Consider the following 17131-nt stretch of genomic DNA (forward strand, 5'->3'; position numbering starts at 1 on the left):
TCCTCTTTTTCACGTCCTTCAGAACCAGAACCAGTGAACCAACTAGCTACCATGGCGAAGCTCAGCAAAGAGACCAAGCAGCGGCTACAGACGGTGTTTCAGGCCGGACAGTTCGTCATCCGCTGGGGTTTCATCCCCACGGTGCTCTACCTTGGTCAGTATATGGCAAGTCGATTAGCTTAGCATGATAGCAGTTCGGGTAGGGGGATATGTCCAAGTGACAGTATTTGTACTGTTGTGGTATGTTGCTAGCTATAGGTAGCATGGTTGAGATTTGTTTATGATTAACCAATTCAAGTTAGGGAAACCTCGTTTGTGTAACGCGACCACTGCATGCATTTGGAATTGCATAATCAGTTGTATGTTTTTCCCAATTTCGGTTAGCTAAACTACGTCCGAAAATGTATGGAGATTTGTGGCCATAGTGTGACACGGGGACTGTCATATAACAGCTAAACCACAGCTAACTCACAGTGGTCAGTGAGGAAACGAAGCCAGTGAGACATTTCCTGAATTAGCTACAGCAGGAACACCCCAGCTGTCAAGGGAAACTAGCTAACTAAAATTAGGCAAAACACACATTTGGGACTCCTGCTGTTCTGAGAGATCTGAGGTCTCCCACGGGAGAAACCAAAGTCTTAACCATAAACCCAGCGTTTCCCAAACTTTTGCCCTAGCACTACAGAGCTGATAAAAATAATCGAAACTTGATGAGTTGACTATGGGTAAATCAATTTGAATTCAATCACTTTTTGACAGCATCCCTTTAGATTTAAACAACTTTCGATACGTTTGCCCATTGAAGAGGTTTGACTTGAAGGGCAAAACATTCAGGAGATTAAAGGGGCTCAAAAAGGTGTCCGTTTTGCATACCCCACCATGAGAAATCTGTCTTCATCACTGGAAAATATAAACGGTTGCGTTTGATATTATTTAAAAGCTTAGTGTTGTCAAACTATTTTATTATAGTCATTTTTAAAACTTTTAACGTCAATCTAAAAACGTGTAAACTCAGATTTTTTTCATATTAGCAAATGTTGTTGCTTAGACCCTATTTCACATCATCTGAGGTTTTTGTGTTGTGCCAGTTGAGGCACATGCTCTTGAATACAGGGTAGGTGTCATTTCAATCATAGAAATAGACTTCATAGAATTGACATACCTTCAGACCACTGCAATTTAGCTGGTACACCAGTGACATTTTAAATGAATCAATGTTGAATGTCAAAGGAGAAAATGTCCATTTTATATCACAAAATATGCTTTCCCCCCCCCCCCCAGAACTTATAAAATGCTTTGACAACCATCTATCTTTTCCAATGATGAAGACATGGATCTCTTATGGTATGGTGGGGTATGCAAAATTCAGCCCCTTTATCTCTCAAATGGGTATGGAAGGTTTGGTGAAGTTCAAAAGAGGCCTTCAAAAAGTGATTGAATTAAAATGGGTTTACCCTTATTGGAATCAGCGGTGTAGTGCTAGGGGAGAAAACAAAATGTTCACTCGATGGGGTCCCCAGGACCAAGTTTGAGAAACGCTGTGTTATCCCAATAGGAAATTCCTTCTTGGGTCGAGGGTGAGACTGATTTTGAGACTGTGAGCCCGACTTTCTGCCTTCTGTCCATCAACCCCTCTCTACTTCTTTCCTTCTTCAACCTCTCCTACTGCCTTCTCACTTTCTACCCCTCTCCCTCTAACTGCATCCCTACTTTCCAAGTGTGTGTCCCTCTGTGCTAACTGAGGATCAGTGTGTGTGTGTGTGTGTGCGTGCGTGCATCATGACCTGTATTCATAGACCAGTGCAGATTGCTATTGTCATCAACCTGCTACAGGCCGGGCTAATGTTAATGCTAACCACAGCTAGCCCATGATAGGCCACGGAGGACCCTGCCAGTTTCGGTACCTGATCAGTAGTTACATTTAGCTCCAGGGTAGGATGGAAATAGTTACAGCTTCTCTGGGAGGGAGATAATTACACGGGGGAAACCCTGAGTGTCTGCCACAAGCTAGCATGGCTACACAGTACACAGACACATACGCTAACTATCTTCAGAGAAAGTGATGGGGAAACCCAGAATATCTGCATGTGTCAGGAATGAGGACGTTGATGCAATGTTCTGGCATGAGTGAATGAAGTGTTGCAGAAACAGAAATGTGACTTATGATGAGTTCATTCATAGAGCATTGCTGCTATTTTATTTTCCCCTCCCCCCTCTCTCAGGTCCAATAGTAGGTATTGGAGACTAAACACCAGGGTTGGGGTCAGTTTGAATTTAAGTCAATCAATGCAGGAAGTGATTGGAATTTGAAATGAACTAATGGAAATACCAAAAAACTTTGGAATAATATTTTCTCAATTTCGGGTTTATTGAGAAGCCATTTTTTTCAATTTCTGAATTGGAATTTCAGTTTACTTCCTGAATTGACTGACTTAAATTTGAGCTGACCCCAACCCTGATGTGTTTAGTCTCTAACGCCTACAATTTACTCAACCCTGAACAGTCAGAAGCAGCGGGTGGCTGTCCTATCGCTTCTGACCAGAAGATTGGCTGTCATAATCAGTTAATTTCTCGAAGATTCTAGATGTTTAATCGCCACCATTCGTTGACACCCACAGCTTTTAGCCTTTCATCTTTGCAATATGTCTTAGCTATTAGGGTAGTCAGTTCCAACATTCAGTTTCCTTCCCGGACATCTTTATTGGACCACAGTGAGAACTGCTGGCCAAAAGGGATAAGAGAGAGGGGAAATGTGAGGGAGAGATTGGGGTGGACAGAGAGAGAGAGAGAGGGGTGGGTGGGAAAATCCCAAAGCTGTCCGTCTGAAGCTCCAGTTCGGAATGTTATGACACGTCAAGAGCTGTCCACGCAACACGCATGTTCACCTCTTCTCAGGAACACGCTACTGATGCTAGATAACTACATCACTTGTGTTTGAGTCAGAGGATATGATGGAGACTGTTTTATTGGAAAACCGCTCCGATATGAACAGACGTCACGTTACGCAGGCTTTGAAAAACGAAGCTCGGGAGTGCAATTAATGTTTCTACAACGATTTGCTTCTCTTCATCTCTGCTCTCTTTTGTTTTTAATGTACAGGTTTCGCACGGGGGGGGGATCCTGGTATGCCGGAGCCCAACATCCTGAGGTGCGCTGTCTCTGTCGGTCCATCTCTGTGTGTGTCTGTCTGTTTTTGGTTTGGCCATCTGATATAGGGAATGTTAAGTTGGCTGACGTTTTACATGCCGTAACCAGTTGTGCTATTTTGTTAGTTTTTTTGGATTGTTTGTAACTTATTTTGTACATAATGTTGCGAACCATCAAACAAGCAAAGCGTCAATGCACGATTAAGATTGAATGCTACTACACCGGCTCTGACACTCGTCGGATGTGGCAGGACTTGAAAACTATTACGGACTACAAAGGGAAACCCAGACGCGAGCTGCTCAGTGACTCAAGTCTACCAGACGAGCTTGATGCCTTTTATGCTCGCCTCGTTATTGTTCTACTTTGTGTTATTATTTTACTTTAGTTTATTTGGTAAATATGTTCTTAACTCTTCTTGAACTGCACTGTTGGTTAAGGGCTTGTAAGTAAGCATTTCACGGTAAGGTCTACACTTGTTGTATTCGGCGCATGTGACAAAGTTTGATTTGAATACGGTATCATGACGCAGGTCAAAGTAGTTAAATACATACGGAATAGTGTGTCATGGCTCTGGTCAAAGTAGTTAAATACATACGGAATAGTGTGTCATGGCTCTGGTCAAAGTAGTTAAATACATACGGTATAGTGTNAAGTAGTTAAATACATACGGAATAGTGTGTCATGGCTCTGGTCAAAGTAGTTAAATACATACGGTATAGTGTGTCATGGCTCTGGTCAAAGTAGTGCATTTATATAGGGAATAGGTAGCAATACATTAATAAGATAGTTTACTCTGCCGTTTACCATTGTTAGAAATGGTCATGATTCCTGTCCAAGTGGGCGTTTCTACTCATGTGTGAGCATGCTTTTCCTGCGTGATCTCATGGTTCCTCAATAATATCTGGCATGCTCACGCAAGGTCTGGTCTACTTATTGTGCCCACCTGTCCCGGCCAGAAAAAAATTGCCAGTGAGATGTCTCACCCTGTGGCACCCCCTAGATGAGGGAGTGGGGTGTCTTGCTTTCTCTACCATCTCTGGCCATACCATTAAGACAAATATAACCTCTGACCTTGTTTTCTCTCTCCCAGTCTGCTGTGGGGCTGAGGACAACCCTGACCCACCCAATCACCTCCTCCCACAATGGTCATGTGACTCCCAGCTGTCACCACGGAAGTGGATGCCATCTTTCCCTCACCAATTTCTATATGGCCCATATATTTTAGGCTGGTTGGAACTTTCTTTGTCACTTCACGTTTGGGTCGGAGACCTGAAGCGCTGAATTCCCTCTCACTCTGAAACAACAAATGGTGTGATGGACATCTTATTCTGAAACTGCACCTTACTGCTTGGTGATGGACTGTTTTCCTCTCATTTTGTTTCCTGACAGTTTGGAAACATGTAAAACCTAGTCTTTTCATTTGGTCATGGATCTGTGTTTGTCTGTGTACCTTAAATCATCCTGTATAAAATGTCTGCCTGTTGGTTGAAAATGGACCTGAGTTTGTCTATAAATCACCTTTTGAGAGAAGATTACTGTTTGTTTAGTTTGATTCCCGAATTATACCGTGATTTTTTTTTTTTTTTTTCATGGAACCTCCTACACATTTTTATGGACCTAATAGTAGTCTAAAGCCATCCAGTAAACGGTAAAAAAAAAAAAAACATTTAACTTTTTAATTTCTCATTAACACAACCAGTCATGACGTTTTCATCTTATTAACCATCTTTCCATTCAACCTTTTTATGGGGGTAAAGTACATGTCGGGTAAAAAATGTCTTGACTGGCCTGGTGGAAACACCATTTGTCGGTCAACTTTCCAAATGTCGACAAAGCAAAATACGCTGGACAAAGTGTGATCTTTTTGTGTCTGTAAAATGAATTATGTGAGAAATGGTGGTGGAAACACCTTTATGCGCAAATATTTATATGATAACCCATCATATCGAAGTAACTTGGCGTCACGGGATGATATGGTGTGTGGTCCTCCAACTACGACTTGGGAAAATGTGCATTTTTATTAGGCTACAGATTAAATAACTTACAGTACATTCGGAAAATATTCAGACCCCTTGACTTTTTTCAGATTTTGTTACGTTACAGCCTTATTCTAAAATGGATTAAATAATTTGTTTCCCTCATCAAGCTACACACACAATACCCCATAATGACAAAGTGAAAACAGGTTTTTAGAAATGTTTGCAAATGTAATAAAATTTAAAAAAATGTATTCAAACCCTTAGCCATGAGACTTGAAGTTTGAGCTCAGGTACATCCTGCTTCCATTGATCATCCTTGAGATGTGTCAACAACATGATTGGAGAACACCTGTGGTAAATTCAATTGATTGGACATGATTTGGAAAGGCACACACCTGTCTATATAAGGTCCCACAGTTGACAGTGCATGTTAGAGCAAAAACCATGAGGTGGAAGGAATTGTCCGTAGAGCTCCGAGACAGGATTGTGTTGAGGCACAGATCTGGGGAAGGGTACCAAAAAAATTCTGTAGCATTGAAGGTCCCCAAGAACACAGTGGCTTCCATCATTCTTAAATGGAAGACGTTTGGAACCACCAAGACTCTTCCTACACCTGGCCGTCCGGCCAAACTGAGCAATCGGGGGAGCAGAGCCTTGGTCAGGGAGATGACCAAGAACCCGATGGTCACTGACAGAGCTCCAGAGTTCCTCTGTGGAGATGGGAGAACCTTCCAGAAGGACAACCATCTCTGCAGCACTCCACCAATCAGGCATTTATGGTAGAGTGGTCAGATGGAAGCCATTCCTCAGTAAAAGTCACATGACAGTCTGCTTGGAGTTAGCCAAAAGGCACCTAAAGGACTCTGACCATGAGAAACAAGATTCTCTGGTCTGATGAAACAAAGATTGAACTTTTTGGCCTGAATGCCAACCGTCACCTCTGGAGGAAACCTGGCACCATCCCCACGGTGATGCGTGGTGGCAGCTTCATGCTGTGGAGATGTTTTTCAGGGACTGGGAGACTAGACAGGATTGAGGGAAAGATGAACGGAGCAAAGTACAAAGATATCCTTAATGAAAACCTGCTCCAGAGCACTCAGGACCTCAGACTGGGGCGAAGGTTCACCTTCCAACAGGACAACGACCCTAAGCACACAGCCAAGACAACGCAGGAGTGGCTTCGGGACAAGTCTCTGAATGTCCTTGAGTGGCTCAGCCAGAGCCCGGACTTGAACCCGATCTAACATCTCTGGAGAGACCTGAAAATAGCAGTGCAGTGTCGCTCCCCATCCAACCTGACAGAGCCTGAGAGGATCTGCCGAGAAGACTGGGAGAAACTCCCCAGATACAGGTGTGCCAAGCTTGTAGTGTCATACCCAAGAAGTCTCAAGGCTGTAATCGCTGCCAAATGTGCTTCAACAAAGTACTGAGTAAAGGGTCTGAGTACTTCTGTAAATTTGATATACTTCATAAATAAATACAAATATTTTGAAAAAAATCTAAAAACATGTATTTCCTGTCATTATGGGGTATTGTGTGTAGATAGTTTTTCCCCTTAATTAATTTCATACATTTCTCAACATGTAGACTAGCTTACCCGCACTGTATCTGCGAGTTTTTGGCTAGAGCGCAGATGTCAAGACCAGAGTAGGCACATTTGCTATTTAACGCAACAGTTTTTGTGACAAAACTATCGGTAGAGTTGAAAATGCGATGGAAACACATTGAACTTTAGATTTTTATTCAGTATATGAGAACTTAAGTGAAAAACACCACTGGTGGGAAAATGAAATCTCTCCAGTTGGATGGAAACCTAGCTACTGTCAAACAAATATCTTAAAATAGGCTACCTTCGCATGTTCGTCCACTCAAATAATTCCATGCACTCATGCCGTTTGATGAATGGAAAAAGGCATCTGTTAAAAAATACCAAAAAGTGTAATGACATTTGCCGATTGTCATTGAGTCAACACACTCTTGTCGTCTGAATTAATGTATGCGTCTTGCTGACCAAATGACACCTACCGATAAGTGGAAATTGAAATGTTTTGTTGTGATGACCACATGTGAGAATAACCATCTTGTTGAAACAATGTTTGGTGAACAACATAGGAGCAACACATTTCTCTATTCTCTCAGATACCATTTATTATTCCTCTTTATATCCAAAACATTTGTCACAGTTAGAGCTGGGACGATGAACTGACAATTATCGACACCGACCATACTGATCACTTATCGCAGGCATTTTGCTGATATCGTTCATTACGATAAGTAGCCTATACTAGAGAAATGTGAAGTTTGAAATTAAATAAGTTTGCTAATATGGTTGGTTGTTAATTGGACAATTTAAGGCTACAACGATCAAACTAGTAGTAGTCACAATCAATGTAGTCACTAATGTACTGTAAAGGCACTTAGAGATACATTTAAGTCTGTGCTTGAAATCCATCAACATGTCATCATTAGAAAAATACATTGAGTCCATTTGTGTGAAAATAAATAACACTATTTGCTATAAAAATATATAAATATGTTTTTTTATAACAAGTTTCTCAAAAGTTGGGTACAAGAGGCACAAAGCTGCTCGAGATCAAATAAATTAATCAGATTAAATAAATTCAATACATTTTTCATCTCAACCATAAAAACATGAATAAATATATAAATAACTTTGTTTTGAAGTCAAGTATTACATTCAAAAAATAAAAATAAACAGCTGATTCAGAGAATAAGACATCAGTGCAGGTTTTTACTCCAAGCCTGATCTAACACACCTCTGCCCACCATAGTGATGTCATGGTTACTGGCAGCCTTCGCCCCTCTTCCCCATGCGCGGAGGGCTGTCTTGGTGTCGACCAGGAAGTGACGTAGTTCCCTAAGGATGGCGTGAACGCTGGTCTTCGTCTCCCACTCTGTCCCTGTAGACACCTCACCCAGCACACGCTCCCTCTCACTGGCAGACAGGTCCTCTACTACCTCAGCAGCCTTCATCTGGAGAAAGAGACAATACATTAGGTAATCTGTGTGCCACAAGATTGTGCTAAATCCTAGGTATCTGGTGGAACTAAAGCAAGTCTGGGAAAATCTGCCCACAATGAAAGTCAACTTTCTAAAGAAAAGGGTATTTAAAGGGGTAATCTGCAGTTGCTACATCCATTTTAGGACCAATAAATAAATGATATGTAGTCATTTCTTACTCCAATGTTTGTAATTAAAAATAAAAATAAATCATTTTGATATCATGGATGGTCAGTCCTTGCATCCATAGCTCTGTCTATGAATTTGATAGTTACATTTCTCCAGGCCCATCCCTCAGCTCTTTACCAAAACAGTGGCGGTGAGGAGGTTTGTTATTGTTTCAACTGCAGATTGCACCTTTAAGTAGTATAATGATTGTATTTAAGTAGTATTATAACATAATATTACTATTACATACCTTCTCTTTGAACAGGCCTATCAGGACAGTAGTCTGGTGCATGACAGAGGGGAGCAGGGTGGATTGTGGGTATTCAGCCTTAACGTGCTGGAGAAGAACATGGTACACCTGCAGACCATGACTGATCTTCTGCAGACATGCCTCCTATAGGAGGGGAAAACAAATACTTTCAATCAATTCATCAAAAAAAAAATATACTCCCTAGATTCATCTAGAAGGAAGGAACAAGGAGAGAAACCAGACTCAAAATGTCAGCCAGTAAAGATGTCTGCATGATGCTGCCTCAAGGTTTCATTTCTAGGATTTTTCATTTAGATCACAAAAGGAATGCCTTGGCTTCATGATTTGGACTTAATTCAAGACACCGGTCTTAGCCATTCATTCAACTTTATCTATACCTTGTTGTAGTTTGAGGTGGAGCAGGGGGTCTTGGAGAGGTGTGTGGGGATGGAAGGGACCTGGTACTGTATGAACGATGACATCTCTTCCACGGGCTTCTGAAACTCCTCCACAAACTACAACACAAGGAAGAATAAAAGTTATACTTTTCAGATTGGTTTAATTTATTATTTTCAATGTTAGTATTGTTGTTTTCAATTATAACGTTTGAAGAGCCATTTACAATATAATACAAAGTACAAGTAAAACAACTCACCTGTTGGTCTCGGAAGTTGATCACTTCCTGAACGAGCAGCTTGATCACCTTGATCGCGTTCTCCCATATCGGCGGCGCGCCCGGTTCACCGGAGAACGATTCTACCGCGAGCTCCTCTCCAGAGGTCCAACCAGGTGCGCTGGGCACGGGACTCCCGTTAACAGCCATCACCACGAGCACCGAGAGGAGTGAGAGGTCTGAATGAAGGAGGAGAGCAAGAAGGGAGTGAGTGATAAAATACAAAACACAACCCAGTTTATTTGACCAGGTAGAACGGTAGAATAGTGTGACGTCAGACTTACAGTGTGTAGAAGTCATGTCCCAGGTAATTGTTTTGTCGGTGCTGTGTCCAGTGACTCTTGAGTGATGCTGAAGTTGGTAGGCTACTTGTTTGTCTGACGGATGCTACATGCGCCAGCATTTATATTCTTACACATTGCAAGTGTTTCCTCATCTCCTTCCCCTCACCCCTCCCCGCTCCTTTTTTATCATCTCTCCATCATTATCAGTCAGAGATATTGTTTTCGTCCCAAATGACACTCTACTCCTACATAGTGCACTAGTTTTGACCAGGGCTAGGACTTTGGTCAAAAGTAGTGCACTAGGGAATAGGGTGCCATTTGGGACAGAACTTACAACGCTATTACTACAGGAAGTCTCTAATGGAGAGATATTACTCTGTCATCATATAACCTGTAATGTTACACATGTCACCAGGTCTCTACTCTGCACCATGGAACACTCAGACGGGTAATCAAGCCTAATAATCTAGAATGCAGGGTTGGGGTAGTTCTCTCAATGCATGTGTTTAATCAAATTCAATAATTAAGTTCCGTTCATTCTTGTATTCTGTATATTTATGCAACTCAATGAGAGGTAGAAGAGATGTGAGGATAGGGAAGAAGAGACAAGATAAAGAGAGGAGAGGTGAGGAGAGAGGAATAAAGGTGTGTCCCTTGTCTTGTAATATGGGGCTGCACCCCAGCCCCACAAATTATTCATAATCTAATAGGGCTATTTTGTGCTGTCATCAGGGTGCAACAATTCTAGTGGTTGAGAGCATCATGGGGCAGTTTCACTTCACTAAGAAAATTCCCAGAAAACCCCTCTTAAGTGTCCTTCTTTTCGAAAGACATTAATACAGCGCATTTGGAAAGTATTCAGACCCTTTCACCTTTTCCACATTTTGTTACGTTACAGTCTTATTCTAAAATTGATTAAATAAAAATTGTCCCCATCAATCTATACACAATGCCCCACGATGAGAAAGTAAAAACAAGTTTTACGAAATTTTTGCAAATGTATTAAAAATAAAAAACGGAAATATCACATTTACATAAGTATTCAGACTAGTGGCGCAACGGACCGTAGTTGATCCGTGATCCCCACGTTTCGGGCACGCATGTGAACCGCCGATCAATTGCAAAGTTTAACCATCATAGTGTGAAATACAGTTTTACTGCCGCTGTTTTTCGAAGTAATAATTCCCTAAATGTCGATGCAGAGTTGCAGTGAAACGATAAAGACAAGACAGATGCGTGCTGTGTTTTACTCTGAAACCTGAAGGTTGATTTGATTATTTTTTTTAAAGCAGTTGCGTGTACTGTTCACGTGAACGGGGCATGTTGAATTTGAAGGAATCCTGGTTGCTCGCTTTGCAAAAAGAGCAGTGACAGCCATGACTAGCGGAGAAGCTGAAGAACTGGAAAAGCCTCTCGCTTCATTTAAGTCTCATGTATGGGAGCATTTTGGCTTCCCTGTCAAATATGATGACGGAAGAAGGGTGGTGGACAACATCATCACGGTGTGTAGGCATTGTGCCACAAGAAAGCCGTATGATCATGGAAATTCATCGAGCATGGCCACACATTTAAAGCGTCATCACCCTGGTGTGTCAATGACGGGAGCCAACTCAGCCAAGAGACAACAACTTCTCACTTCGATATTTAAGCAGCCCTTTGCTGCAGAATCAGACCGGACTAAAGCCATCACCAAATCTATTGAGATGTTTATCGCTGCAGACATGAGACCATATTATGTTGTGTAAAACAGCACTTTTAAAATACGGTGAAAGGGCTTGAGCCAAGCTAGGAAATCCCCTGGCGCACCCACTTCAGTATGAAGATCGTGCCAGATCTTTATGAACAGGAAAATATCCGAATTGAGCACTGAAACTGCACCGTCTGTGTCTATGATCCTAACCTCTGAAAACAAGGATTCTACAATCCATGGCCCCAAGTGAGGAAGACAGCACCATCACTAGAGATGTCAAGGCTGCCATTAGAGAGGACCTGAACCCCAGATACCCCCCTAATGTACAGGACTACCTTCATAGATCTACTGCACTGTATCCAAGGTTCAAGTCCCTGTCTCACCTAGACCCTGCCCTACGCTGGAAAACATACAGTGAGCTCACCACTGAGATTGTGGCCACTGAAGAGGTAAAACAATAAATAAGAGTGAATTACTTACATAGTAAATATACTGCAGTCTAATCTTAGTCAATGCTATTGCTATTAGAAACATACATTTTTGATTTGGAATTACAATGGCTTATTAAAAGTTATTTCCACAATTATAGTTCTATGAAATATTAAAATAAATCATTAGTTTAATAGATCAAGTAATTTTTTCTGCAGGGTCAAGCCACAGAGCCGACAGGAGCAGACTCAGAGGCATCTACTCCACAAAATAATTTGGCCATGAAGGAGCTTTTCGGGGAAACCTTTATGAGCAAGGACACAGGCAAGACGTTTGCCAACAGTATCAAAGAGGAGGTGGCATCCTACAAGGCAGCAAGCAGCATTCCAGTGGATGGTGCTCCACTGGCACGGTGGAAAAGCAATGAGTGTAAATACCCTCACATTGCCATGATGGCAAGATGCTACCTGGCTGTGCCTGGCACTTCCGCCCCTAGCGAGAGGGTGTTCTCCACGGCAGGGGACATAGTGACTGCAAAGAGGTCTACCCTCTCCCCAGACTATGTAGACATTCTCATCTTTTTGAAAAATTATTTGAAGTTATAAACTCAGGTCTGCTTTGCTTTCTGTCTTTACTTTTTTTTGATGACGTGGACACAGGCTAGTTTTTCATTCACTATTGTTTAAATGAAGAAGGTATCATGCCTCATATTGTACTTTAATTTAACAATTGAGTATTGAATATTTTATTTAAATATTTTATTTAAACATTGAAACGTTCCTTGCTTCAAGTGTTCTTTAAGTAATAAATGGAAAGCAAAGTTATAGTTGTCTCCCCTTTTTTTGTTGCTGATCCCGAAAAACGATCCGATCCGTGACTCAAAACCGTGATCCTGTAACGGTTGTCGTCTTCCTTGTCTGAGGAGGATAAGTTAGAAGGATCGGAGGACCAATGCGCAGCGTGGTAATTGTTCATCTTACTTTAATAAGGGTGAACACTCAAAATACAAAACAACAAAAGTGACAACCGAAACAGTTCTATCTGGTGCAGACACACAAAGACTGAAAACAACCACCCACAAAACCCAACACAAAACAGGCTACCTAAATATGGTTCCGAATCAGAGACAACACAAAACACCTGCTTCTGATTGAGAACCATATCAGGCCAAACACAGAAATAGGAAAACATAGAAATACAAACATAGACTGCCCACCCCAACTCACGCCCTGACCATACTAAATAAAGACAAAACAAAGAAAATAAAGGTCAACGTGACAGATCCGCACCGTGAGTTTTGTGATCCGTTGTACCACTAATTCAGACCCTTTACTCAGTACTTTGTTGAAGCAATTTTGGCAACAATTACAACCTTGAGTCTTCAGTGATGAACTCAGTGATGAGGCCTGGGTCCAGGATGTCCCTAGCGGGGACCCAGCACCTCTCTTCCAAGCCATAACCCTCCCAGTCAACCAGGTACTGGAATCCCCTGCCCCGCGGTCGAACATTCAGGAGGCGCCTTGATGAGACGGGGGAGAGGGGTGGACCTGGAAACAAAGGGCTGTGGGACATAGGTTTAATCCTAGACATGGGATGTATAATCCTAGAAGTGGGATGTATACGGAGGGTACGGGGCAACAGAAGACGAACAGCAGAGGGGCTAATGATCTTGGAGATGGGGAAAGGGCTGATAAAACGGGGAAAGTTTGCGGGACTCCACCCAGAGGGGCAGATCTCGAGTGGACAGCCAAACACAAAGCCAGGGTCGAATGGCAGTCCGCTTGTTGCCGATACCTGGAGGTAGTCTTGAGAAGAGCCGGCCGGGCTCTCTTCCAGGTATGGCGACAGCGGTGGACAAACATCTGGGCGGAGGGTATACCAACGTCTTCCTCTTGCTCTGGGAAGAGCGGGGGCTGATAACCCAGGGAATGCTCAAAAGGCGAGAGCCCGGTGGTAGGGCAGGGGAGGGTGTTGCGGGCGTATTCAACCCACATGAGTTGCTGGCTACAGGTGGTGGGGTTGGCGGAGACAAGGCAGTGAAGAGTCGTCTCCAGGTCTTGATTGTCTCGCTCCAACTGGCCGTTGGAACCCGGTGGACAGGCTGGTCGACGACCCAATGAGTGTGCAGAACGCCTTCCAGAACAGGGGCGAGAACTGAGGACCCCGGTCGGAGACCATGTCCACCGTGAGACCATGGATCCGGAAGATGTGCTGCAACATGAGCTGGTCTGTCCCTTTGGCAGAGGGTAGCTTGGGGAAAGGAAGAAATGGGCGGCTTTGGAAAACCGGCGGCTTTGGGACTGTGAGGGACAGGCAGTGGTTGAAGGAGACCAGCCGGAGCTTGCCGAGGAGTCTTGTTTTGTGCACAGATCGTGCAGGCGGCGACGAACTCGGAGAGTTCCATGGTAGGCCACCAAAAGTGTTGCCGCACAAAGGCCAGGGTCCAACAGGAGCCCGGGTGGAAGGTAAGCCTGGAGGAGTGGGCCCACTCCAGGACCGAGGGGGGGACAGCGTCAGGAACAAACATCCATTTATCTGGGCCTCCCCCCGGGGTTTGGCTGGGAAGGCTGTGCCTCACAGACCTGCTTCCTTATTCCCCAGCTGAGGGTCGTTGCCAGGCACGAGGTGGGCAGGATGGTCTCAGGGTCCGAGGGTGTAGCAGTGGGGCTATAGCGGCATGACAGCGCATCCGGCTTGATATTCTTGGATCCCAGTCAGTAGGAGAGGGAGAACTTCTTAGGGCTGCAATCCCGTTAACGGGATCGATATGACAACAGCCAGTGAAAGTGCAGGGCGCCAAATTCAAACAACAGAAATCTCATAATTAAAATTCCTCAAGCATACAAGTATTTCACACTATTTTAAAGATACACTTCTTGTTAATCCTACCACAGTGTCTGATTTCAAAAAGGCTTTACAGCAAAAGCACCACAAACGATTATGTTAGGTCACCACCAAATCACAGAAAAACACAGTCATTTTGTGTATCAAGTCCCAAAACACAGTCACAAAAAGCAGAAATAGAGATAAAATGAATCACTAACCTTTGATGATCTTCATCAGATGACACTCATAGGACTTCATGTTACACAATACATATATGTTTTGTTCGATAAAGTTCATATTTATATCCAAAAACCTCAGTTTACATTGGCGCCATGTTCAGAAATGCCTCCAGAATATCCGGAGAAATTGCAGAGAGCCACATCAAATAACAGAAATACTCATCATAAACTTTGATGAAAGATACATGTTTTACATAGAATTAAAGATAAGCTTGTTCTTAATGCAACCGCTATGTAAGATTTCAAAAAAGCTTTACGGTAAAAGCACAATATTCAATAATCTGAGAACAGCGTTCAGCCACAAAAGCAAGCCATACAGTTACCCGCTAAATTGTGGATTCAACAAAAGTCATAAATAGCATTATAAATCTTCACTTACCTTTGCTGATCTTCGTCAGAATGCACTCCCAGGACTCCCACTTCCACAAGAAATGTTTGTTTTGTTCGGTAATGTCCATCATTTATGTCCAAATAGCTAGTTTTGTTAGCGCGTTTGGTAAACAATCCAAAGTCASGAAGCGCGTTCACTAAAAGCAGATGAAATGTCAAAAAGTTCCGTAACAGTCAGTAGAAACATGTCAAACYATGTATTGAATCAATCTTTAGGAGATTTTTAACATAAATCTTCAATAATGTTCCAACCGGAGAATTCCTTTGTCTTCAGAAATGTGATAGAACAGAGCTCGCTCTCACATGAACGCGCATGGTCAGCGCATGTTCAGCTCATGATAGACCTTACTTAATCCCCTCTCCTTCGGCCCCACTTCACAGTAGAAGCATCAGACAAGGTTCTAAAGACTGTTGACATCTAGTGGAAGCCGTAGGAAGTGCAAACGGACCCATATCCCACCGTGTATTCGATAGGCGATGAGTTGAAAACCTACAAACCTCAGATTTCCCACTTCCTGGATGGATTTTTTTCTCAGGTTTTTGCCTGCCATATGAGTTATGTTATACTCACAGACATCATTCAAACAGTTTTAGAAACGTCAGAGTGTTTTCTATCCAATACTAATAATAATATGCATATATTTGCAACTGGGACTGAGGAGCAGGCAGTTTACTCTGGGCACCTCTGGGCACCTTTTCATCCAAGCTACTCAATACTGCCCCTGCAGCCATAAGAAGTTAAACTGGGTGAAAAGCAGGGCCCACCTAGCTTGCCTGGAATTGAGACGCTTGGCGGTGCGGAGATATTTCAGGTTCTTGTGATCCGTCCACACAATGAACGGATGTTCCGCCCCCTCCAACCAGTGTCTCCACTCCTCCAACGCCATCTTAACCGCGAGAAGCTCACGATTTCCCACATCGTAATTCCTCTCTGTGGTGTTGAGGCAATGGGAGAAGAAGGCACAGGGATGTAACTTGAGGTCCAGGGCAGAACGCTGGGATAGGACAACCCCCACTCCGACATCCGAAGCATCGACCTCCACCACGAATTGACGGGACGGGTCAGGATGAACCAATATGGGAGCAGTGGTGAAGCGGTGCTTGAGGTCCCGGAACGCCCAGTCAGCAGCAGGGGACCACGTGAACGGAACCTTGGGAGAGGTGAGAGTAGACAGGGAGGAAGCCAGGGTGCTCTAACCCCGGATAAAGAGGTAATAAAAGTTGACAAATCCCAGGAAGCGTTGCAGCTGCACTCTGGACGTAGGCTGGGGCCGCTCTCACCGTCCTGGGATCCATCTGTACATTCCCTGCAGCAATGATGTAACCAAGGAAGGGGATGGAATTCGCATTTCTTCGCTTTCACAAAAAGCTGGTTCTCCAGGAGGCGCTGGAGGACGTGGAGCTGAGTGGGAGAAAATGAGGATGTCGTCGAGGTACATGAAGACAAACCGGTTCAACATGTTGCGGAGAACGTCATTAACCAGGGCCTGGAACACAGCTTGGGCGTTGGTAATGCCAAGTGGCATGGCCAAGTATTCGTAGTGACCACTGGCCATGTTGAAGGCAGTCTTCCACTCGTCCCCTTCCCGTATCCGCACCAGGTGGTAGGCGTTCCGCAGGTCCAACTTGGAGAAAACGGTGGCCCCCTGGAGCGGCTCGAAGGCCGAGGCGATGATGTCATTGAGGCCCCGGTAGTCGATGCACGGGCGCAGGATTTTGTCCTTCTTCTCCACAAAGAAGAACCCTGCGCCGGCGGGGGAGGCAGAAGGACGGATACACCCTGCAGCTCAAATCAAATCAAATTTTATTAGTCACATACACATGGTTAGCAGATGTTAATGCGAGTGTAGCGAAATGCTTGTGCTTCTAGTTCCGACAATGCAGTAATAACCAACAGTAATCTAACCTAACAATTCCACGCTACTACCTTACACACACACACAAGTGTGAAGGGATAAAGAATATGTACATAAAGATATATGGATGAGTGGTGGTACAGAACGGCATGGCAGATGCAGTAGATGGTATAGAGTAC

The 17131-nt window shown here is 43.5% G+C and overlaps 1 pseudogene; it reads right to left on the bottom strand.

Annotated features, from left to right (window-relative positions):
* Window positions 1-7848: 7848 nt before the first annotated feature.
* Window positions 7849-9622, bottom strand: LOC112068887 (interleukin-6-like; annotated as a pseudogene).
* Window positions 9623-17131: the final 7509 nt, after the last annotated feature.

This window comes from Salvelinus sp. IW2-2015, unplaced genomic scaffold (genome assembly GCF_002910315.2).
Source record: "Salvelinus sp. IW2-2015 unplaced genomic scaffold, ASM291031v2 Un_scaffold778, whole genome shotgun sequence".
Classification (NCBI taxonomy): Eukaryota; Metazoa; Chordata; class Actinopteri; order Salmoniformes; family Salmonidae; genus Salvelinus; species Salvelinus sp. IW2-2015.